This window comes from Chiloscyllium plagiosum, unplaced genomic scaffold (genome assembly GCF_037043375.1).
Source record: "Chiloscyllium plagiosum isolate Xiang-an unplaced genomic scaffold, Cpla_swu_hap1 HiC_scaffold_26, whole genome shotgun sequence".
Classification (NCBI taxonomy): domain Eukaryota; kingdom Metazoa; phylum Chordata; class Chondrichthyes; order Orectolobiformes; family Hemiscylliidae; genus Chiloscyllium; species Chiloscyllium plagiosum.
In genome coordinates this window covers 41050562-41076727 of record NW_028270164.1, presented here as the reverse complement: position 1 = coordinate 41076727, position 26166 = coordinate 41050562, and the positions used below count along the sequence as shown (strand labels likewise).

The window sequence follows — 26166 nt, the reverse complement described above, 5'->3', positions numbered from 1 at the left end:
TAATCCTAAACATGTTCACCCTACTCTTCCTCCTTCAACCCCGGTCATATTGCTGCAACACTTCTTTTTTTAAAAACCAATCTGTTCCCCTCCCTGACCTTCCAACCCAGCTAAACCCACCCTGAGATCTATGTTTGTGACCTAGGTTTGTAAAGGTGTGCAATCCCTACATCAACTCAGTATGTAAGTTTATTTTCTTGAATTGTGTAACATTGCTGTTCAAAACTCAAATGTCAAGAGTTTATCAAACAATGTCAGACTAAAGCTGATTCATGTTTTATTTAAGATGTGAACAGTTCAGGATAAAATGGAGCAATGAATGTATCAGGGACACCATGATTGAAGATTGTGTGTAAATTCTATAACATTGGCAGTGCATCAGAATTATTTTTGAAATTTGCAGAAATTCATTACTTCAAACCTTATAACTGTATATGGACAGCCGTGCACAGGAAGAAAAGTCCAATTAGATCAGAAAAGCTGATCTTTTCAAACCTTCAATCTATCTTTCTCCATAAGTTACCTCGTCCACTAAATGTCCTGAGGGACAATTCCATTCCAGTGCTCCCTCCATCAACTCTGAAGTTACCACAGTATACTCTGAAATTTTCCTCCATCTCAAAATATGTGTGTTTTAGTCCTGGTTTAACTCCAGAGCTATTTCTTCAGACAATAAATCAAAATAACAAAAACTGTTGACAATTGAAGAAAAAGTGGAGGAAAAAATATTAAATTTGTAATGAGATGTTTGGTCTGTCGTTACTTGATGAGATATGTTTATTGAAGATGATGTACAGACCCAACAGATCTTATTTAATATATTTCAGATTTCCAACATTTCTAGTTTGTTCTTTTCTTTATTTGAAAAATATTTCTGATAATATGGCCAACTCTCCTCTGATTTTTGCCAAAGTAGTATTTGATCCAATTCCTTCCCAAAGACTCCTGGAAAGCCAATGTTTTCCGTCAGAAATTAGCCGTGTGTTCTGTAAGTTATTCTAACTGTGAAGAAATTATTACTGAGGAAATGGATTGGCTCAGGAAAGCAATGCAGTCTCTTCCAGAATGGTTCAAACCTTCGAGGATATTAGTGCAAGGTACTGCTCAATGTGTAATCTATGCCATCATCTTTTAAAACAAACTGGGACAGTATTTAGGACAGAATGCATGACCCAGTATACCCAACTACTGACTTGTCTTCTCTTTTAGTTTGTTAGATTCTCTTTATTAATTGTAAAGTGTATATCGACATTCACATAAAGTCTTTTTTCCTCTCTGAAAGAGTAACTGGGATCTCTTGATAGGGTGCAGCTACACAGCAGATGACTTACTAACACCCATGCTGCATTAGTGGCCTTAGTCAGAGGAGCAGATCAGAAATGGGACTGTAGGAACAGGAATAGGTTATTCAGTCCCATGAACATTTTCTGTCATTCAGTTAGATCATGGATAATATGCATCTAAATGTCTTGGTTTTGTAGTGCTTAAACCCTTGCCTAATAAACGCCTATCACTCTCTGTTTTGACTTTTTCAACTGACCTAACCTTAGCAGCTCTTTGAAGAGAGAGTTCCAAATTCCCATGACCATTTACTTGAAGTTCATTACCTGTGAAATGGTTATGTCCACTTGTTCTGGACTTCCCCACCAGAGGTACCTCTCACTCTCTAGTCTATTATGGAGTGGCACTGCTGCCTCACAGTGCTAGTGCCAAGGTTCATTTCTAACCTCGGGCAACTGTCTGCGTGAAATTTGAACATTCTCCCTGTTTCCTCCAAGTGCTCCTGTTTTCTCTCACAGTCCAAAAGTGTGCAGGTTGGATGGATTGGCTGTGCTAAATTCAAGGGATGTGCAGGCTAGATGGACAAGCCACGGGAAATACAGGGTTACAAAGGTATGGTCTGGATGGAATGCTTTTCGGAGGGTCAGTGTGGACTCGATGGGCCGAGTAGTCTGCTTCCACATTGTAGGGATTCTATGAATTCCTTGGTTCCACTTAAGCAATCCTCATTACATGATCCTTCAATCTTCCATACTCCACACACACTATTCTAAGCTGTTGAAACACTACAACTCCCTGGTTTGACTTGGTGCTGCTGTGGGGCCCAAGTGTGGAGAGAAAGTGAACAAATGGGTTATGTCAGCTTCTTGGGCTTCTTGGGCCATCTGAATTGAACATAATCTCGAGGCACTGCTGTGAACAATCTGTGTGAAAACTCACTGGAGCATTTAAAATAAAGAATACTTTCCTTCATTTTTTCCTAATACTTTTGTTTAACGGCTATAAGATATTAGTGACGGGGGAAGAAGGATGTTTGGTTAGATACAACGGTTGAGACAGAAGATTGTGTGATGACCTCCAACAATATGATGCAGTGTGATCGACCATAAGGTGTCAGCTGTAGACCTTCCCCCAGCATCCTGCTCCCTAGAAGAGACACGGACTTACGAATAAGGAGCAGAAATAGGCCATTTGGCCCCTCTAGCCTGCACTGCCATTCATTATGGATTATGGCTGATCTCATTACAACTTCAAATCCACATTATCACCCTACCATTGATAACCTTTCACCCATTTGCTTCACCAGATCTATCGTCCTCTCCCTTACGGACTCTGCTTCCATCATCTTTTCAGGAATATAGTTCCAAACACTCACAACCCTCTGAGAAAAAGATTTACCTCAAATCTGTTTTTAATGGGTGACTCCCACTTTTTGAACAGTGACTCCTCGTCTTGGATTCTCCTGGAAAAGGAAATATCCTCTCCGTATCTAAGCTGTCAAGCCCCCGCAGGATGTTTCAATCAAATTGCTTCTTACTTTCCTAAACTCCAACAGATACAATCTAGCCTGACCAATATCTGTGCCTAAGGCAACCTGCTCAATCAAGGTATCAGTCCAGCAAACCTTCGATTATTTGTTTCTCATGTTTATTTCCCCGCACTTGCTACATTGCTAAGTTTTACACAAGAATAATCATCACATGGATGATCAGGGAATGGCTAGTACCTCTGGAAATGTATCCTGATAAGAGTCAACATCTTCAGGAAGGCAAGAGAAATCCTGTCTGCTTTCCTTAATTTTTCAGTACTTCAAGAAGAACAGACTTCCCACCCTTTGTCTCTCTTTATAGCTCAACAATGTGAAACATGAAAGATACTGTACACTGCAAATTCAGGGTTTGATGTCAGCGATTTGTCATGTTGGAAAGAGAGAGTGCATATTGTGGATGAATATAAAATCCACCCCGGGCCATGAGGAGCCTTTTCATGGCAGATTTGAATGAAAATAATTATCAGAAGATTTATGCTTTGCTCTGCAGGATCCTTTATCTATACATCCCCTGCAATACTGTCATGCTATGCTGGTTTCAAAGATGATCACAAATCTTATGAAGCTTTTGCAAAGGCCAGCAGAGAAGGAGGAAGGCAGGGTTTAGCCCAGAGTTACCATGTTGACACTGCTTTGATTAGAGCTGGAAAAACAAGTCAGTGGTAGCTGCACTTTATTTTTAAGCACAGAGTTGCTTGGTCTCAAACTTCAATCAGTACAATCCTTGAATTTTGTTGTTTAAAAAAAAGCTTTGAGCAAATCTCCCCTGAGCCCCATATAGAGAAACCAACTGCAAAGAGAAAACACAATTCCTTCTCTCCAGGGATAAAAACATTACTCACTTTAATCAAATAGGTCAGTTGCTATGTCCTTTTGCATTAAGAAAAAAACACCTTGTAAAGTCTGTTTTCATTTTTATTACTGTTAATGAAAGGCTTGAGCTCACAGCAACTTCCACCCTTATCTCTTTATCTCCTCCTCTGCATATTTCTCTCTGCAGAATGCCTTGCGGTGGGCTTGGTCACTGAGTACAGCAGCACTGAGGGAAAGGGCTGCCCGCTTCCCACCCTTGATGTTGCTCCATGTCGTGTTCTATTACAATGTGACGGATGGTTAACATTCTGTGTGTAGCTAAGTGTTATGCTTGCTAAGTGTTCAAAACTGTGTGAAAACATTAAGCTTCCAGCACCAAAGACACGTACTGGCAACAAAAAAGGTGAGTTGAACTGAATGCCACTTGGCTGTGAAGCATCACGCATTTGTAATAAACTGTTTGTCTGAAGCTTTTGTTGTTCTAAATGGCATATGGCTAACTGTTGATCATAGATTTGATTCTTTTAGTCTCTGGTTGCCAAACATGAACAGCTTGTATAGACTAAAATAGTCCCTTTATCTCAATATTCCTATGAATCAAATTTTGTGACTGCAGAGGGATTTTCTGCTGATGCTGATTCCGTTACTGTTATGATTCATGGCAACTGATTTTCTCCAGTGCAAATACTTGGATATTTCTGTAGTTTTGCTCTTTTGACTGTATTTCCCTAACTGCCAGTATTTCAAGGCTCAAGAAGTGTGCCTGGAGAATGAGTTGAGATGGTGAGTTCAGACAAGGTTGGACAAGTTTACCTATTTAAATGAAGGAGCAGTGAAAACCAAACTGTGCTTGAAAAATCTAGCAGTGACTACTGTAATTATCAATGAAGCAATGTTTTTGCTGTCAGTGGATGACAGGGTGTGAAATGCTGGTGTTGTGAGTGCTAGTTACTGAAGCAATCACTGTGTGCTGCTTCCAATCTAGTAATAATATCTATAGGCTTTCACTGCTGAAGGGTAAGCGTTTAAGACTGGAAGTTGTGGGACTGTGAGTTGCATGGGGAAGTGACGAAACCTGTGATTACACAGGTAGGGGTGCAGATAGGAAGCTCTAATCTAGGTGAGAGCTTTACACAGTGGTGCATAATCAGATACATCTCTGCAAGGATCTTAGGAAAATTAAAACATGCCTTCAATAATAGGTGTAAGAAATCAGCATTATTGGATAAGTTCAAAATAAACAGGAATCTTTGTGTGTCTGAGTTCTAAGTCCAATGTTAATCTCACTCTTTATACATCTTTTCTGCCACCATAACATGGTATTCTTTGCTCTGTTCTATTACCCTACTGCACCTTCTATTGTATGATAGGAAAGGAAAGGCTGGTAAGTATAGGGAATGCTGGATGACTAAAGGAATTGAGGGTTCGGTCAAGAAAAAGAAGGAAGCATATGTTGGTATAGACAGGATAGATCGAGTGAATCCTTAGAAGAGTATAAAGAAAGTAGGAGTAAGAGGGAAATCAGGAGGGAAAAAAAGGGGACATGAGATAGCTTTGGCAAATAGAGTTAAGGAGACTCTAAAGGGCTTTCACAAATATATTAAGGACAAAAGGGCAACTAGGGAGAGAATAGGGCCCGTCAAGGATCAGCAAGGCGGCCTTGGTGTAGGGCCGCAGAAAATGGAGTAAATACTAAACAAATATTTTGCATCAGTATTTACTGTGGAAAAGGACATGGAAGACATGGAATGTAGGGAAATAGATGGTGACGTCTTGAAAATTGTCCATATTACAGAGGAGGAAGTGCTGGATGTCTTGAAATGCATAAAGGTGGATAAATCCCCAGGGCCTGATCAGGTGTAATCTAGAACTCTGTGGGAAGCTAGAGAAGTGATTGCTGGGCCTCTCGCTGAGATGTTTGTATCATTGAAAGTCACAGGTGAGATGTCGGAAGACTGGAGGTTGGCTAACATGGTACCACTGTTTAAGAAGGGTGGTAAGGACAAGCCAGGGAACTATAGACCGGTGAGCCTGACATCGGTGGTGGGCAAGTTATTGGAGGGAATCCTGAGGGACAGGATGTACATGTATTTGGAAAAGCAAGGACTGATTAGGGATAGTCAACATGGCTTTGTGTGTGGGAACTCATGTCTCACAAACTTGATTGCGTTTTTTGAAGAAGTAACAAAGAGGATTGATGGGAGCAGAGCGGTAGATGGGATCTATATAGACTTCAGTAAGGCATTCGACAGGGTTCCCCATGGGAGACTGCTTAGAAAGGTTAGATCTCACAGAATACAGGGAGAACTAGCCATTTGGATACAATATTAACGTAAAGGTAGAAGACAGAGGGTGGTGGTGGAGTGTTGTTTTTCAGACTGGAGGCCTGTGACCAGTGGAGTGCCACAAGGATCAGTGCAGGGTCCATTACTTTTTGTCATTTATATAAATGATTTGGATGTGACCTTAAGAGGTATAATTAGTAAGTTTGCAGATGACACCAAAATTGGAGGTGTAGTTGACAACAAAGAAGGTTACCTCAGATTACAACAGGATCTTGGTCAGATGGGCCAATGGGCTGAGAAGTGGCAGATGGAATTTAATTCAGATAAATGCGAGGTGCTGCATTTTGGGAAAGCAAATCTTAGCAGGACTTATACACTTAATAGTAAGGTCCTAGGGAGTGTTGCTGAACAAAGAGACCTTAAAGTGCAAGTTCATAGCTTCTTGAAAGTGGAGTCGCAGGTAAATAGGATAGTGAAGAGGTGTTTGGTGTGCTTTCCTTTATCGGTCATAGTATTGAGTACAGGAGTTGGGAGGTTATGTTGTGGCCGTACAGGACATTGGTTAGGCCACTGTTGGAATATTGCATGTAATTCTGGTCTCCTTCCTATTGGAAGGATGTTGTGAAACTTGAAAGGGTTCAGGAAAGGTTTATAAGGATGTTGCCAGAGTTGGAGGATTTGAGCTATAGGGAGAGGCTGAACAGGCTGGGGTTGTTTTCCCTGGAGCATCGGAGGCTGAGGGGTGACCTTATAGAGGTTTACAAAATTATGAGGGGCATGGATAGGATAAATAGACAAAGTCTTTTCCCTTGGGTGAGGGAGTCCAGAACTAGAGGGCATAGGTTTAGGGTGAGAGGGGAAAGATTTAAAAGGGATCGAAGGGGGAACTTTTTCACGCAGATGGTGGTACGTTAATGGAATGAGCTTTACAGTGTCTCTGGAGCCATGTTAAAGCTCAGCTGCACTACACTTCACAATCTATAAACCAAGGACAACCCCTTCAACTTCACTGCTTGATCCTGAGGACCCTGTCTCAGAGGAAAGGAAATCTGGCTCCCCACTTTCAGTGCAGGGATCTGGAGGGTCCGGTGGCAGGGCTGGTGGAGATCACAATGACAGACACAGGCAGCCGGAAGGAAATGAGGACTGCAGATGCTGGAGAGTCAGGGTCTAAAAGTGTGTCTCTGGAAAAGCACAGCAAGTCAGGCAGCATCTGAGTAACAGCCCGGACATGGATAAGAGTAAAGGTCAATGCTGTATCCTGCATCAAAAGACACTCCCAGCAATGCCACAAGGAGGTCAGTCTCCTGTGCTATACTTGGATAAGTGGCATCATCTTCTGTCTGCTTCACACCAAGTGTCACGGACTGTGGGATTTCTTCCAGTGGTGTATTTTACCTGATGTGGCTAAGCTTACATTATTCCCCATACCATAGGTAACTAAATGTGCATAACATGGCATTGGAGAGTCCAATATTCATTTATTATAGCTTGCAAGAAACACTACATTCACAGTCACATTAAATTACATCAAACAGCATACTTTAACAACATGCCATGCTTCAAGTGATCTGAATTAAGCTTCAGTATGCTATCTTTATACCTTAGTCCACTTGCCGTGATATAATAAAGGTGTCATTAGAATATCTCTTAAAGTTGTACAAATATCAGACCAAGAGATTAACAGAACATCATCCACCTCATCCTCTGAAACTACTAACCCTTTCTGCCCTTTGAGGTTACTGCTCAAGTCACTGGGGACACCTTCCCACCTCTCCCACTAATGTGTGACTACTAAATGCTCTTGTATCCACAGCCAATCCCTCCCTTTCTCTTCTTGCAGGAAAAGCTAGACCATCTCCAAGTCTGATATCCCACCAACTTCCTGACTGACATGCCTGTAATCCTTGGACTGCATTGCAGGACTGACTATAGCCCAATCCCCTTCAACAATGAAGATCTCAGGATTCTAGTAGGACCAAGTGCCTGACTGTGAACCACCTGACTGAATGTAGTTCTCCTTCACCCCACTGAGCACTCTTTTCCTTTTGATTTTCACACATTGCCATTTACTTGAAGCACATCCAGTATATTTACAACATAAGCTGCTGGCACATGCTGCTGTTGTGATATTGACAGAGCACCATTGCTGACCAGTGTACAGAAGAAAGTGAGGACTGCAGATGCTGCAGTTCAGAGTCAAAAGGTCACTGGAAAAGCACAGCAGGTTGGGCAGCATCCGACCAGCAGGAGAATCAACATTTCAGGCATACCTGATGAATGGCTTATGCCTGAAACGTTAATTGACCAGTGCACAAGCTGACCTAGATAATAAACTTTGAAAGTGGAAGAGCCATCAGAGAAAAGAACTTCTCCCAAACTTCTCTAACTTGGAATTCACCCAAGAACAAATCTCTTGGAAATACATCTACAAAGAGCCCCAGAGCTTGAGAATCCTTCCCTTTATAAGACTTCTATCTCAACTTTAAAGTTCCATCTTCATCTGAGAAACTATAGGTCTGCCATAAAAAAGACTGGGATAATTATAAATTGTAACTATTTCATCTTCATCTGTGTTTAATCTTTGTTTATGAGACAAGTGTTTTAAAACTCCTGGCCAAGCATGTAATAAGAAATAACCTTGTTTGTTTTAGAACTAAAAAATTTGCTGCTGGAATTAGTTCATTTTTAGAGTAAGAAAACATGCATATTTTAAATACCAAAATACTGACCAAAGATTTAAAAAACAGAAATTCTGTCTACCATTAATGTCTTTGCAATGCAGAGTGACACCAACAGCATGAGTTAAATTCCGGTATTGGCTGAGGTCACCATGAAGGACGCACCTTTTCAATCTTGTCCCTCACTTGAAGTGTGGGCACCCTCAAGTTAAACTCACCACCACTTGTCTCTCTGTAATGAGAGAACAGCCCGATGGTCCTATGGGCGTATGGCAACTTCACCTTTTTACTTCTCCTTCACCATAACCACATAGAAAATCCATACAAAGTGTCCCGCTAACAAATGCTAATTGTCATTGCAACTGATTAGTTCTCCATGTTTTTTGTCCGATTAGAATTTGCTGAATGACCCTTTGACTTTTTTCCATTTTAAGCCTGGATAGGTGATAAAAGCCATATTAAAGTGGGTAAAGGTTGAAGATCGGAAGGTATAATTGAAGAAGGATAGCTTTTTTGTAAAAGATAATTGTTCTGAGGGTTATTGTGCATGTTACATTGGCTCCTCCCATTCTAATGATGTCAACAACAATCTTTAGGTGGAGACAAGGACACATGTTATCAACATTATGGGGAGCCAAGGTCAAACTTCCTAAGTCCCATTCCCAAACTTGGCAGGTCTCATTTTCGCAGGGGTGAGACTTGTGGCAGTCTGTAGTGCAAGCGAACACATTCCTGGAGGCAGCCAGCCATTTTAAATGATCGTTGCTTTTCAATGAATGCAAATGGTGGAGTGCCTGCCTATGTAGGACCTGGAGTCTGGAAATTAGACTCAGTAAGAGCAGGTATGTTCTCAGTGCATTTATTTTGGATAATCAGTATACATCTTTGGAGATGTAACATATCTCTTTGAATCTGGTCCCAAGATATTTTTGGGATAGGTCAGAGACCCTTTGGTGGAGGTAAGGGACCCTTTAGGATTGTGGAAAGTAAGCATCCTTGTGCATAAAAGGTAGATAAATGTAATTTGTTTATTTATTTGTGTCGATGTTGCTGGCTGGGCCAACCTTTATTGCAATCCCAAATAGCACTTGAGAACTTGATGGTGAGCTGCCTTTCTGGGCCACTGCAGTCCCAGGTGTGTAGGTACACCTGCAGTACTGCTAGGTAGGGAGTTGCAGGATTTTGACCCATTGAAGAAAGAGCGACTTAGTTCCAAGCCTTGGAGATGGTACACACTGCTGCCACAGTGCATTGATGGTGTAGGGAGTTAATGTTGCAGGTGATACATGGGATTACAATCAAATAGGCAAACGTGAGGATTGCAGATGCTGGAAATCAGAGTCTAGATTAGAGTGGTGCTAGAATAGCACAGCAGGTCGGGCAGCATCCAAAGAGCTGAAATCGATGTTTTGGGCAAAAACCCTTCATCAGCCCATTACAATCAAATAGGCTGCTTTGTAATGGATGCTCGTGAGCCTCTATCATATTGTTAGAGCTGCACTAATTCAGATAAATGAAAAGAGTTTCATCATTCTTCTAACATACTTTGTAAAGGGCATTGGGAAGACATAGGATGAATTACTCTCCACAGAATTCCTAGCCTCTGACCTGCTCTTGTAGCCACAGTATTTATATGGCTAGTCCAATTTGGTTTGCAATGATTGGTAACCCCATAGAATATTGATGCTTGAGGATTCAAAAATGGTAAAGCCATTTAATTTGAAGGGGAGATGGTTAAATTCACTTTAGTCGGAGATGCATGTTGCTAAGCACTTGTGTGGTGTAAATTTAATTGTCACTTCCCTGATTAAGTGTGAATGTTGTCCATGTCTTGCTGCATATGGAAATGGACTGCTTCTATATTTGGGGAATCATAAGTGCTGCTGAACATTGTGCAATCATCAGCAAAACTCCCCCTTCTGATCTTACAAAGGAGGGGAGATCATTGATGAAGCAGCTGGAAATTGTTGAACTGTTGCAGTGATGCCCTGGAACTGGGATAGTAGAGTTCCAACAACCAGAACCATCTTCCTTAGGTACAAATGTAACCAGTGGAGAGTTTTCCCTATGATTTTCATTGATTCCAGTTTTGCTAGGACTCAACTAAATGCTACCTTGTCGTCTTGACCCTCTCACTTTGTGGATTTCAGCTCCTTTGTCCATGTTTGGACCAAGACTGTAATGGGGTCAGGAGGTGAATGTCCCTGACAGACCCAAGTTGCTCAGTAGTGAGCAGGATTTTGAGCAAACACTGCTTCATCGTACTGTTGATGACTCCTCAAGTCACTCTGCTGATGACTTGAATAGATTGTAAGAGCTGTTACAGAACTGTCTATAAGAATATGTGGAGTTAAAAAAAATAGTTTGTGATACTTCAGCCTTCTTGATGACAAAAGCCATTATAGGATTTGTGCCGCATGACTGATTTCCCAAACGAATATTTTCACATTGAGTGTCTATCAAGTAAGTATTTTGGTAGGCAGTTCTTTGTGCTGATGGAATAGAATTGTTTTTTTATTCACTCATGAGACGTGGACGTCATTGGCTGGCAGCATTTAGTGCCTGCCCCTAAGTTGCCCGTGAGAAGGTGGTGGTGACTTGATTATTGTTTGTTTATTTATGTTTATTTACATAAGAGATTGAGCATCTTACTGAAATATTAGTTTCCATAACGGCATAGTTAAATACACTTCAATGTTCTGAATGTCTTTTTGTATCAATTAGAGATTTCTTTTCTCAGTAGTGATATCTTCAACAAACAGTTACTTCTGGAAGCAGGCTGACAAACAAAAAGTTATGCTCATGCTGGGTAATAGGTGAATTAGCATGGAGACAGAAGGGCAAAGGGTGATGAGAGGGGTTATAGATTGACACTGAATTGGCTTTGGCTCTGTAAAGGTCCAATGGTGATTATTTGGGAATAAGAAGCATGAAGACTATGGGCAATATGCCTCTGAGATTAAGACTGATTGTATTAAGGGCCATAAGGAATGGGTAGATGGGTATCGCTTGGCACAATGGTTATGAGGAGCTCTGGGACCACTTTTGGCATTGGTTGGTAGGGAGGGTGTGGGGACCATAAGAGTGATTACAGGTCATTGGGATAGGTGCCAGCCATTATGTGGGATGGTAGAGATCAGGTAATGAATGCATTGAGAGTTTGCGAGCAGGAGGAGTTGTTTTATGTTGTAATTTTTATTTTTAAACTTTGAACAGTGCTAGATTTCCCATCCATTGTTCTGTATAGCCAGTCCACCTTAGGGACCAACAGCGTCCTTCAGGTCCACGTCTCCCAACAACCCACCCTTCCTTCCTGGCACCCTCCCTGCCACCACAGGAATTGCAAAACCTGCGCTCACACCTCCTCCCTCACCTCCATCCAAGGCCCCAAAGGAGCCTTCCACATCCATCAAAATTTTACCTGCACATCCACCAATATCATTTATTGTATCCATTGCTCCCGATGCGGTCTCCTCTATATTGGGGAGACTGGATGCCTCCTTGCAGAGTGCTATAGGGAACATCTCCGGGACACCCACACCAATCAACCCCACCGCCCTGTGGCCCAACATTTTGACTTCCCCTCCCACTCTGCCGAGGACATGCAGGTCCTGGGCCTCCTCCACTGCTGCTCCCTCACCACCCGATGCCTGGAGGAAAGAACCCCTCATCTTCCGCCTCGGAACCCCATGGCATCAATGTGGATATCACCAGTTTCCTCATTTCCCCTTCCCCCACCTCACCCCAGCTCCAACCTTCCAGCTCAGCACCGCCCTCATGACCTGTCCTACCTGCCTATCTTCCTTTCCACCTATCCACTCCACCATTCTCTCTGACCTATCACCTTCATCCCCACCCCCATTCACCCATTGTACTCTTTGCTACCTTCCCCCACCCTCCTCTCTGACCTATCACCTCCATCCCCACCCCCATTCACCTATTGTACTCTATGCTCCTTTCACCCCCACCCCCACCCCTCATTTATCTCTCCCCTCTGCAGGCACCCTGCCTCTATTACTGATGAAGGGCTTTTGCTTGAAATGTCGATTTTCCTGCTCCTTGGATGCTGTGTTTTTCCAGCTGTGCTTTTCCAGCACCACTCTAATCTAGACTCCGGTTTCCAGCATCTGCAGCCCTTATTTTTACCTAGCGTCCTTCACTATGCCCAGGTCACCCGGCCTGTCTCCCTATCCAACCCACACTCCCGGACCAAAAATGGGAAGTGCAGGCCACCATTTTAAAAGGTTTTGTTTGTGGAGCTGGGGTTTCAGTCACCTCTGTGCATCTGCATCTCTGTGAACAAAAATCAGGGTCAAAGTAGTTTACTCTCGCTTTTGGAGCAAGCCGATGTATTTATATCAGCTCCTGAAGGTCCTAGTACCTATGTCTGACCAAACGTAGTTCTACATATTGCCGCCATTAAATAAACCTTCTTGTTATCTATGAGCAGGACTGCAGATACTTTATTCCAATGTATTCTTTATCCATTAGTCACTAGAAAGGCACATGACAAAACAAAGACACAAAAAATACTCACTAGTCCACCTTCAAAGTCTGTTCATTTTGTTTTGATGGGATCTTGCTATTTTTAAAGTGTAATAGCAATGGCACTTCAAAGTAATTTATTGAATGCAAAGAACAGACAGTGTTTTGGGACATTTCTCAAACACATACAATACAAGCATGGGTTTATTCATTCTAGAGATTGGACTGGCACAGGATTTTCACCCTGTGACAATGAAGGAATAAGAACGTGTGTTGATATCAGGATAGTCTGTAACTTAAAGGCAAACAGGCAAGTTATGGTCTTCACATGCACTTACTGCCTTTGCACTTCTCAGTGAAATGGAAGCTATTCCTTGTAGAATAATTAGAGAAAAGGAGTAGGGTCAATGCATCAATGTGCTATCATGGACCATCAGCAGCTAACAGGGAAGGCCTGACTTAATGTTAAAAGGTAGGAGGAGTTATGGATATTATTTTTAAGGCAAGAGTGGGGTAAAACAGCTTGGTGAGCATATGTGATATAATACACAAACCAAAGATAATCCAGGTGGATTGACCCCCAGAGTATCTCATCCTCTTTGGGTTCATTATTTGCCTGCGATGACATCCTTGGCGTTATTGTGTTATTGGCTCTTAATACGTGTACTAAACACACACAGTGATTGGTAATCTAAACAAAGGGTTCTTTAGTGAAGAGTAACAGGTTTCCAGGAGCCCTCTTCATCCATGTTACCTGCTGATCAACGCTGCTCCAACATGTTCATTTTCATCTATTCCTGAGATGATATATACCCAAATCCAACAGCACGTTAGGCAGTATATATGAAACTATGTGTTCTTCAGAAGCAATAACAAAACAACTAGTCGCCAGGAACTGAACTCAACTAGCCATATAAATACAGTGGCTACAAGAGCAGGAAGAGGCTGAAGATTAATATGTACATACACATAACCAGATGCATTATGGGAAGGAGAAGGCTATTCAGCACCTTGAGATAGTTCTGCCATTCAATAAGATCAAAGCTGATCTAAGAATGGCCTCAACTCCCATTACTGACTGATATGCTGTGAATCCGTTGTTAGTTGAGAATACATTAAAAATACATTATAAAAACATTCAACAACTCTGTCTCCACCACTTTCTGCAGAACTCCACACACTCATGACCCTTTGAGAGATCCTCTTCCCAGATCCAACCCTCCAACTCGGCATCGCCCTCTTGACCTCTCCTACCTGTCCATCTTTCTTCCTAACTAAGCACTCCACCCTCCTCACTGACCTATCACAATCACCTCCTACTAGTGAGCACCTATAGCCACCCCACCTACCATTCCCCCTGCCATACCCCCCTAATATGCCCCATTTATCTCTCAACTCCTTTTCTCCTCCACATTCCTGATGAAGGGCTTATGCCCTAAACGCTGACTCCCCTGCTATTCTGATGCTGTGCTTTTTCCAACGCCATACCTTTTGACTCTGACTCCCTAGCAACTGTATGTTTTTACAGGAGGGGGTTGGGAGGAGATGTAGCCTAGGTAGCCGTGGGAGTCGATGTGTTTGAATTAAATGTCTGTGTTGAGTCGGTTGCCAAAGACAGAAACGGAGAGGTCTAGGAAGGGGAGGGAGGTGTTGGAGATGGTCCATGTGAACTTGAGGTCAGGGTGGAAGGTGTTGATGAAGTTGATGAACTGTTTAACCTTTTCATGGGATCAATACTTGCACAAATTCTTTCTGTTTGCAATTGACAGGGCCCTGCATAAGAATTACGTCCAGCAACTCAGTGAGCTACCTTACAGGTCCACCTGAAAATCCTGAATTGATTGTTATTGTAGTTCTTAGATCTTTAAAGATTGTTCAGCAAATGACAGAGATAGATCGTTTGCTGGACACTATGTTCTGAGTTTGAAAGTTGGCTGAAAGTGGTCGTATTCTTCCAGTTAAGTATGGTGAAAGGGACACATTGTTTGATCCAATCCACCAGCCATTGGGTCATTCTGCCCACCAACAGGCATCACACCAGCACTGAAATTCATACACCACATTACACATTAGTGCGATAGGCAGAAGATTTCTTTGGCTAGATGGCAGTGTCCTATTAATGGAAAGTTCAGCTCATTTATGAGAGTATACAAAATATAGGGAGCAATAATTTGATCAGGATATCTACTATCCTACAGCTCCCTTTTTCTCCAGCAGTAGCAATTAATGTTCTCTTTGAACTTTAGTAGTCTTGTGTCTGTGCTAGTGAATACAAGGTGAAATGCTTCGACAATCTGTCTCTTTTTTCATAATACTCAAGATCTGAAGCAGCTGTATTGATATAAAACAGGAGAATCCTGTCGTAACACTAATATTGAGTTTCCCACGTGTGTCTCTTTGCCATTTGAGTGCTGGTACCTCGAGTGATCATCTTCCAGTCTTCTCCACCAGCCTGCTATTCAAAATCCCTTTTGGAGGGACAGGACCCTCATCAACATAAACTGATGACAGATGGTCTGTCAGGTCATCATCACATAGCTCCTGTGCGATCTTGCTTTGTAAAAATTGCCAATCTCCTTTTTCCAATATTATACTTCAAAAGTACTTAATTGCCTGTGCAGCATTTGTATATGTTCTGTAATCATAAAATAATCAATAAAAAGGCAAGTTCCATCTTAAATACCTCTTATATAACCAAATAATGAGATACTAGCAAAAAACAAAATTTAATTCCTTAAAAGGCAAAGTGTATCCATCATTTATAAAGGTGAGATTAAGGATTGGGTACAAAACTAAATTGACATTTTAAAAATTGCCCTCCATATTTTCCAATTTGCCTGCTCAGGGCTAATGCATGGGATGGAAACGTTTAAAAATGACTGTGTCTGATATCTTGATCCTAGCATCTGCATAGCTGAGGAATTGCATTGCTCCATCTCTGCCAAATAATGAGGTTTTGATTATTTCAAGCTATTGAAATATAATATATTCTGTCTGAAAGGCACTACAGGACTGAAAAAAAAATACTCCCCAGGAACTGATACCAGCCTAAATAAATGGCTACAACTGTCATGTATGCCAATTCACAAAAACTTGAGCCAAAACAATTATCCCCTGTAAACAGGTTCATGAATTTCTCAGAAAACATCAGGGAACAGTAAGTAACAAGTGCAGACAATTGCTGTAAGTTGTGTGACAGAAACGTGAAGTAAATACATTCCAAAATGAAGCACAATTAACATAAACTATATGTTATGTTGATAGCACACACTTTAAATGGAGAATAAAAGTAAATATATTAAATGCAAGATAGGTATGTGAAAATATATTCAAGATTATCCAGTCCTGAGAATATAGACAATAGACAATAGACAATAGGTGCAGGAGTAGGCCATTCAGCCTACTCCTGCACCTATAGAATAGTGTTTCCTATTCTATAGGTGCTTAGGAATATAGAATAGTGTTTCCTAAGCATGGATGATAATAAATTCTAGTCAATTTGCTTTAGTGTTGTTCCTGGATAGAAATGGAAAATACATTTGTATTCTTCTTTTTGTTTTTTTCTCACCTTCAGTCCCCTTAATGTTAAATCCTTTTTGAGCTTTTCAGTTTGATTTCCATTTCCATGTCTATCTTCTTGGTTCTCGACCATTATTCACAGCTGCTCTATACCCTTCAATTTATCTGGGAACATTTTCAGGCTTTCTCCCTTTCTTTGTTTTGTCTAGATATTCCCATCATGCTTATCTGCATCTGAGATATGTTGCTTTGTTGATCAGCACTGATAGACGTTGCTTGTACATTAAGGATTGTATGACACAAGGTGGGCGAGAATCCAAGATACAACAGTTTTGGAGAAACAGCATTGTGACCCCAAGGATGCTGAGCCTGAGAGCCGAATAATATAGGAAAATAGGGAGAGGTATAGGCTATTTATCCCCTTGAGCCTGTTCTACTATTCAATGAGATCATGCTCATCTGTGGCCTAAATTCATGCATCTGCCTTTGGCCCATATCCCTTAATACCTTTGCTTAACAAAACTTTATCTACTTCAGATTTAAAATTAACAACTGATCCAGCATCACTGTTGTTTGTGGAAGAGTGTTCCAAACATCTACACCTTTTGTGTCTAGAAGTGCTTCCTAACATCTGTCCTGCTCCCTGCCTTATTCTTGATGAAGGGATTTTGCCGAAACATCGATTTTCCTGCTCCTCGGATGCTGCCTGACCTGCTGTGCTTTTCCATCATCACACTCTAGGCTCTAATCTCCAGCATCTGCAGCCCTCACTTTCGCCTATCTATCCTGAACAGTCTGGCCCTAATTCTCAGACTATGCTCCCTACTTCGGGAATTCTCAACTAGTGGAAATGGGTTATCTACCCTGGCCTTTCCTAATAATATCTTGAAGACTTCAATCAGATCACCCCTTAACATTCTCAATGCTCAGGAAAACCGATCCAAGTTGTGAAATTGCTCCTCATGAATTAACCCCTGAAGTGGAGATCAGTTTTATATATACTTCCTCTGAGGCTATTATATCCTCCCGAAGATGTGGTGCCCACATTTGCTCACAGTACTCCAATCGGTGTCTAATCTGAGCTTTTTATAACTGAGCTCCAATAACTTCTGCCTCCTTATACTCCAATCCTCTAAATATAAATGTCAACATTTCATTAGCCATCTTGATTATTTTGGGCACCTGGTTGTGATATTTTAAAGATCTATTCCAGGTCTGTTTGGACATCCACTGTGTTTAACTTCTAGAAAGTACCCTGATCTATCTTTGTTTGGTCTGAAATGGCATGGAGGGAATGTTTGATCTTGTGACTTTGGTCTCACTGGAGAACAGGAAACTATTGCAACTGGTATGAGGTGGGAGTCAAAGCAGATTACAGGTTTTAGATCAGCTACAAAAACATTGCTCATGGGGAACAAAACAGCAGTGTCACTCTGATAAAAGCAAAATACTGCAAATGCTGGAATTCTGAAACAAACACAGAGAATGCCTGAGCTAAATAATTCCAGCATTTAATTATTTTATTTCATTCTGTTAAATTAAGGCTGCACTCTTTCCAAGGTTAATATATATGTCGTGTCTAGAACTAATTATAGTACTCTGGGTGTGGCAGCTTGGGTTTTGTAGAATGGCAGCATGGCCTCCTTATAATCTGTCCCTTTTATCAACTGTGACAGAAGCCTCTCCTGGAGATTATTCCCCTGAAAATGTTAATGTTATTCATTGACTTGTCAGCTGAAGCCATGCACAAAAGCAGAGGTTCAGAGCCACACTGGCACTGCCCTTGCCCTGTTCTTGCTGCTGCTGCTATCATTGGTCTGCCACAGCTCTCTCCTGTCTACCTTCGTGAGGCTTAGTGTCAGTGAGAAAGCAGGCAACAGTGTTCATGACTGCAGTGTGCATGGGTGACACATGGTACACACATACTCCACTCACTCCTGACTTAAGTGATCATGATTCATGTCAACACAACACTGCTTGTAAAATCTGCTTGCAATACAATGGAAACACAAGTTTGATGAGATTGAAATTCTGACAGAGGCTTCTGCATGAATTATGTAACAGATTTGCTTCAAATTTTTTTTTTTACAAATCACTCATCCTGCTTTGGTCACTGAAAGATTGATGGCAGAACCTGGCTGTTGTGGGAGAGTTGGTAAGCCTAACCTCTCTAATTATAATAGCGAGCATTCCATTTACTTTCTGATTATTTTCTGTACCAGATCAAAAACTTTTACTGATCACAATATCTGGAAACCCTAGTATTTTGCAAATCCACCGTATGTAAATTTCTGTGCATTTTGTTTTGCATTTTAATGCTCTTTTCAGTTTTAAATTGTTCCTTACCTCTTTGGTTGTCCGCAGCTCTCTTCACTTCCTTTTGGGATATGAACTGGTTTTGATCATGTTTGCTTTTTTTTTTGAACGCCTCTCACTGATCATTTGTGATTTTACCATTAGCAGACTTGTCCAGTTTACTGGAGACAGATTCCATCTCATTCAGCTGAAGTCAGCCACATCTATATCAAGAATCTGTTTCGCATTTCTCTCTCCACACTGACCTCAACCATATGACGATCATAAGATAAACGCTGAAATACCATTGGGCTGATAATTCGATCTGATTTATTACTCATAACTAAATCCAATATTTCTTGCCCTCTTGTTAATTTTCACATGGTGACCACGAGCTTTTTTAATTTTACCAGACAATACTTGAACCCATGTGTGTAAGAAGTGACACTGATAATCAGCAAAAACTTTTAACAAACCCAGGACTGGAGGCAATCAGTCAGATCCATCAAGAGAACACATCATTCATCTTTTGTAAATCATCATTTTGCATGTGCAACTGACAGCAATAACAGCAGGCAAGACTGTCTCCTACCATGAACTCAAATACAAAGGGCTGGAATTTTGCCATGAAAGTGAAAGCAAGAGCAAGGTCTGTTTTCTGTGGCTAATAAAACTCCACTGTTTAAAAATGGAGAGAGAGAGCTCATCTTCCGCCTCGGAACACTTCAACCCCAGGGCATCAATGTGGATTTCACCAGTTTCCTCATTTCCTCTTCCCCCACCTCACCCCAGTTCCAAACTTCCAGCTCAGCACCGTCCCCATGACCTGTCCTATCTGCCTGTTTTCTTTCCCACCTCTCCACTCCACCCTCCTCTCTGACCTATCACCTTCATCCCCACCCCCATTCACCCATTGTACTCTTTGCTATCTTCCCCCACCCTCCTCCCTGACCTATCACCTCCATCCCCACCCCATTCACCTATTGTACTCTATGCTACTTTCTCCCCACCCCCACCACTCTCTCATTTATCTCTCCACCCTGCAGGCACCCTGCCTCTATTCCTGATGAAGGGCTTTTGCCTAAAACGTCGATTTTCCTGCTCCTTGGTTGCTGCCTGACCTGTGGTGCTTTTCCAGCACCACTCTAATCTAGACTCTGGTTTCCAGCATCTGCAGTCCTTGTTTTTACCCAGAGAATTACAGACCTATTCTCGTAACATCAGTAGTGGGGAAAATGCTTGAGCCGATCATAAAAGACATGATGTACTGCACGCAAAACAAAACTTTTAACTATACTTAAGTACATGTGACAGTGGTAAAACAAATCAAATCAAAACAGAATTCTTGGAAAGCATAGACAGAATTAGACAAAGTCAGCATTGGTGTATAAAAGACAGATCATGCTTCACAAATCTTCTGGAGTCTTTTTTTAAGGATGTAGCTAGTAGAGTAGATAAGGGAGAGCCAGTGGATGTGGGTTCCCCAGAGGGGCAGTCCTGTATTCCCCTGCAAGTTCAAGGTTACCGTCATCGGAGGTGGTGAGGAGCTGAATGCCTGGTACCCCTCCACCCATAAGGGCCCCCTCTGCCCTGTTCTGGAGTGAGAGAAAGGCAGGGATTGAGTGATGTAAAGATATTAGCCCCAGTTCAGGCAAGTGAAAGGTAGTGAGGTATTGAGGAGGCAGTGCAGAGGCCAAGCAGGGTTTGAGGCATAGGAGGTTATTGGGGGTGAGAGCGAGCAAGGCAAGTTGTTACAGCAAATAGTAAACTTGGCAAAGTACGAGATGCTGTGGGAAGTTGGTGCAGTAGCACAGAGAAGTGGGTTGAACTCACCTTTGCACAGTGGAGAAGGTCATTGACCTTCTCACAGCACTGCTGGCTGATTCCTCCTCACCACAGACAGGGCATTGAACAGATTGCCAACCTCAGACCAGGCTGCCAGGATCGGGTGGCATGGCCTCTTTTGCCACTCGTCTGAGAAGATGATGACCTTCCTGTTCATCACCCCTCTATCAGGGCCTTCAGCTTCCTGTTGGCAAATTCTGGGACCATCTTCTCCTTCTCCGACATATTCAGGATCTGTTCATGACCAATACAGCATTGGAGTCCCCAATGCACAGGGGACTCTTTTAAAGATGGCATGGGCCAAAGGTGTGTAGGCTTTTGGTGGATATCTGGTGAGTGGTGAATCGTACCGTGAATGGTGTGTGAGTTGGGGGCCAGAATCAGACATGGCGACTGCCAGGGGGAAGGATTAGAGTTAATGCTATGCATTTGCTTAGATATGGCAAGGAAACTTGCTAGGCCTAATGGAGGAAATGCCTCTGAAAAGACTCTACGCACCTTGAATTTGCCAAGATAAACATAAGATTCTGATCAATAGCTTGGCATAGTTCTAGCAGCAAGAGGCCTTGCAGACCTGAATTGACTGTCCAGATTAAAGGGAAGATAGCCTACCTGTTCCCATCCTCCTTTACAGAATGTCTCTGTTCCTATGTCTCCTTCAAAAGAAACAAGGACACATGAGCCAGACTAATTCTTTCCACTGACTTAGAGAGTGTGAAATTGACTTTGGCAGATGTGGGGAGAAGGAATAGGAATGAAAATGTAGATAGTCTGTGGGTCACCTAAGAGCGGTGGTATGGCATAAGGGGTTAATAGCTATTATGTTAATTATTAAAGTGCATTACCAGTGATATCAGATAACGTCTGATTACATGTAATTGGAACTTGAAGGAAGAAGAATTTGTTCAAGCTAAAGTCAGTCTCTGTAAATAAAAGTCACTAAATGCCTGCTAGCTTATGCCAAGGTAGACAAGCAGGAGGCGTGTCCGCCTTGGAATCCAACATCTGCAATTTCTTTGTCTCTGCTAGTTTATACCAGCATGGTTTTTAATTTTTTTCTATCAAGGGCATAATGAAGCCACTCATGCTATTCATACAGAATCCAGCAATGCCAGTGAAATTCAATGACATCTCCTGCTGGATCAGTTGCAAACAGGATGTGTTATCCAGCCTTGGTAAACAGGGCATTGCTCACCCGAGCTATACCCTTCTGCAGCTGCCTCACTATCTCTGGAACACTGCAGCTGTCTCTTGAAAGGATATAACTGTGAAGAATTTCAAGGCTGCAGTTACTTTGCCTGCTGGGGGAAAGGCAATGTTGATGCGTGCTGTGAGGGTTGTACTTCTGAGCACCATCTTCCTCAAGAGTCGCAGTCACCTTCGGCACTGGTTTTCTGCACATGACATAAACCCACCAAGTGTTGTTTCCTTAATTATTACAGATCTACACATGCTGATGGTTAAATGAGGGATACTTCATCCTACCCCATGATCAAAGAACTGGTAGCATCCCCCCTGATGTTAAATTAGTGGACACAAGTTCAATCTGATGAGATTAATTAAGTGGAATTAACAAGTGAAATTCACTCGTGACAGTAGTTAGAGCATGAAGATGTTGCTTAGCTGGTCTAAAATGCATGAGTTGATTCCTTGAAACTAAACAGCAAGCAGACACACTCCCAAAACCATCAGTTGGACTGATCTTTTCACAAATTTCTTCCTCCTTTGCTTTCTCTCCACAACTCTATTACTTGACCAATAATGAAAACAGCTATTATCTTCCACTGCTTCACCCTGGGCCTCTGGCCCCCTCACTTCCCTCTTAGAATCCCTTGCTCACTTCTTACCCTCCCTCCCTGAGTCTCACATGCAAAGATCCTGTTCCTGGCTTCACTATTTCCACTCTCTGAATGACCCCTTCCCAACCCCATGTGGTTTGGAAGGAAGAAACGGAAAACAGGAGAGGTGCCAAGCTAGAGGTTTGGAAAGTAGCAGGGATGTTTTGAGCAGGAATGTTGGAGAGTGTGAGGGTGATTCGGTTGTGACAGCGAGTCAGAGATAATGTCAAAGAGTTAGTAAGTTAGTAAGAGTTAGTGAGAGGATTTTATAGAGTCAGTTACTACTGATATAGTTATTTGGACAAGCCTGGTTTTGTAGAATTTCAAAGGAAAAGTTGATTCCTAAAACACAATGACAGTTCTAGTAAATTTGTAAAGTGGATTCCTAGCCCAGGTCTCCAAAGGTACTTGTAAATCTTCCAGTTTTGTCTCATAGCAACGAGTTCAACTTGAGCTCTGTTACTAAAATTGAAGCTGCAGTATAAAACTAACATGTATCTCTCATGTTTGTTAGTTGTTGTGGTTATTGTTCTGGTTTAAACTGATATGTTGTGAGTTCTCTTCCACTGTGGTAAATGGAAGATTGAATTCAGTAAACCTGGTAATTTGTGGGCCAGGATGTTACCACATCAATAGTCAGGGATAATATTCTTTCCTCTTCTCCCATATCTATGGTAACAATTTTGAAAAGTACTTATATATTGTTATGGCCAGTTAAGGAGGACCATGGTTCCCCTCTGTTTTAAACCCTCTCTTGATCAGTCATAATAAACATGATTTATATTTCTTTTTCAGCACCTCGCTACCACACTTCAGCTAGACTTAGCTAACTATATCACAAACGAAGAAGAGTCAGAAGAAACAGCATTTTATTATCTATTACCCTGAAACACACATAAATACACAGTCTTCTTCTCTGTCCCTTGTTCTTTTGGCTCTGGCTTCCAAATCACCTTGGGTTTGCCCTTTGTGCAGGTGGCATGATGGCTCAGTGATTAGCACTGCTGCCTCACAGGGCCAGGGACCTTGGTTCGATTCCAGCCTCGGGAGACTCTGTGTGGAGTTTGCACATTCTCCCTGTGTCTGTGTGGGTTTCTGTTGGGTGCCCTAGTTTCCTCTCACAGTCCAAACATGTGCAGATTAGGTGGATTGCTGGTGGGGAATGCAGGGTTACTGGGATGGGATGGGGTGGGTCTGGGAGGATGCTCTTCAGAGGATTGATGTGGGCTGAATGGCCTCCTTTCACACTATAGGGATTCTATGAGCAAACTGGAATGCAAGAAATTGCCTTTGAGACTTCTCTGCCATTTTGTTAGATCATGGCTGATGTGATTGTAAATTCAAATCTACTTATTCATCTGCTCCCCATTATCCTTCACTCCCTTATCAATCACCAACCTGTCTAACCCTGCCTTGAATATATTCAAAACCTAATCTCCACTGGCTCCTCATGCATGATCGTGGGTCTTGGGTGGGTGTTGTGTTGCAGCAACAGACATTACCTCCCTGGGATCCTTGATCCTGGGGAAGATCTCCTGCTAGGCTGTCAGTGCCTGCGTGGCACCTAATTTTGCAGCCCTTCCCATTAGAGTCTATGTGCAGATCTTACATGCTCTCAATCTGGCAGATCCTTGATGCCCCCATTGGCTCCCACTCTTTATTTATATATTGCTATTTCTCAGTATTAGGAAAAGAATAATAGTGACTGAAGTAAACATGTTAAATGAAACGTGTATGTTTTTTCCTTGTGTTTTTTGCTTAATCCATGTCCTAATACTAGGTGGGCAACCTGATTCCTCATTGCCACCAATGCTCCTGTGAACCAGCAACTGAGGACAATACCGAAGTTTTCCACTTTTGTCTCATGGATAAAGAACTGGCCTTTCATTGTTGTTTCCTTCAGAAGAATGCACTTGTGTCCCACTTTACCATGTTTCTTGATTTCACTGGTCAAAGCACGAAGTCACTGCACTCCCTAAGGATTGAGTGTTTGACTGAGTGGTAGCATTCTTTTCCTGGAGTCAGAAAGTGTGAGGTTTGTGTTCGGCCCTAAAAATCCCATTAAATAGAATGAAAGTGGGAATTTTTAAATGTTTTTCAAATCCTAAGGTGACATCCAGCACATTATACATGTATGGCATGTTTGAATGACCCCTTCTGTTATGGATCAGGCCAGACCCCCTAAAAACATTTCAAGAAAGTAGCCCAGACACTAACTTTGCAAGTTGTTTTAAGCAGGTGTAGAGTGGGTATTCTAGGAGTGATGCAGGTGGTCAAACCACTTAGTTTTAAACTAAAGAGAATTTATTTACAAGATTACTGAATGAAAAACAAATAAAAGAGAACAGAATATAGAATAACTTAACCTATCCAAAAACCTAACCGATTATCCTAACTTAATGACTCTGTTCCAAATACTTGCAACAATCCCCATAAACACCCCTTGGCAAAAAAGGTAAAATCAAACACAGGTTCTTATATGAGAGATGTCAGAGAGAGGGAGGATCAGCATGGACCTGCTTCTTTGGTCCAGCAGCTTCACAACTGACTGACTACTTTCAGTGAACAGCCAGATGCTAAAAACCAAACCAAACCAGAGAAAAGCTGAGCTGGGAGAACTAGCCACTACTCTTTCATTGTACAAGTGTTTCTTTAAACTTTAAGCCTTTTTCCTGAGACAGTAATTGTTGGTTGTAATCAAATTGGCCCTAAAATCTTTCAAACCTAGACCTCCCGGAGCTTCTTAGTTTACAAATCCTCTGGGGAAAAAAAAGCCAAGGACAATGTAACCTTGTTGTCCCTCCCTATAGGTTGTGGGAATCCACAACACCTGTCCACTATATAGGACTGACCTCCTATTGGTTAGTGTAAAGATAGTTACAGGCAGTGTTCATGTCATGTCTGGCCTGACTGTCTATCCATCTGTGATTGAACTGACTAAACTAAAACCCTGATTTATTGGATCAGGGAATAAATGTAGCAATGCTCAACATACTCTCAGAGGTCAGGTTTGGAGATGATTAATGAAGTTGACCTGCTTAGCATGTTTAAATACTTGCAGACACACATTAATAGTTTGGGTGACACTTTTACAGCTAAAGGGGTACATATTGAGCATTCATGAAATGGGGCCTGATTTTGACACTGTGCCAGTGAATAGGTTTTGGATGAGTTAAAACCTCACACTGTCAATGGGTTCTGCATATGATTAAATATATTTTCTCAAGAGAGAAGGGGTTGTTGTACATGAGAGAGGCTGGTGGGTGGAACCAAGTTTTGGATTCTAATGTCCTTTGTCTGATGTTAAAAAGTTCTGTGTTGTCTTCAAAAACTAATCCCAGAATTCTCAATTCTGTTATTCAGTTGTTTGCTTTGCTGTAGCATAGTAAAGTATACTGACCTTGCAATCAACTCAACTATCACCTAAAATCTCACAGGAGAACTAAAATCTGATACTGAGAATCCAAACTCCTCATTGCATGAGAGGCAAGCAGGATTTTAGCAATTTGCTGTCAGAGATGTTTGGAGTTTTGATGTAAATCTAGAGAGACTTTTTCACTTCAGGTACAGAAACA

General features: G+C 41.8%; 1 protein-coding gene across 10 annotated transcripts in view; it reads left to right on the top strand.

Annotated features, from left to right (window-relative positions):
- Window positions 1-26166, top strand: part of tspan18b (tetraspanin 18b) — a 125656-nt gene that overhangs the window by 84849 nt on the left and 14641 nt on the right. For 2 of the 10 annotated variants that reach the window (XM_043716887.2, XM_087973643.1), the window contains one exon: window positions 3831-4046. The exons of the other annotated variants lie outside the window; for them this stretch is intronic. The gene's annotated coding sequence lies outside the window, so the exon portion shown is untranslated. The remainder of the gene's footprint in view (window positions 1-3830; window positions 4047-26166) is intronic. 10 annotated transcript variants of the gene reach the window in all.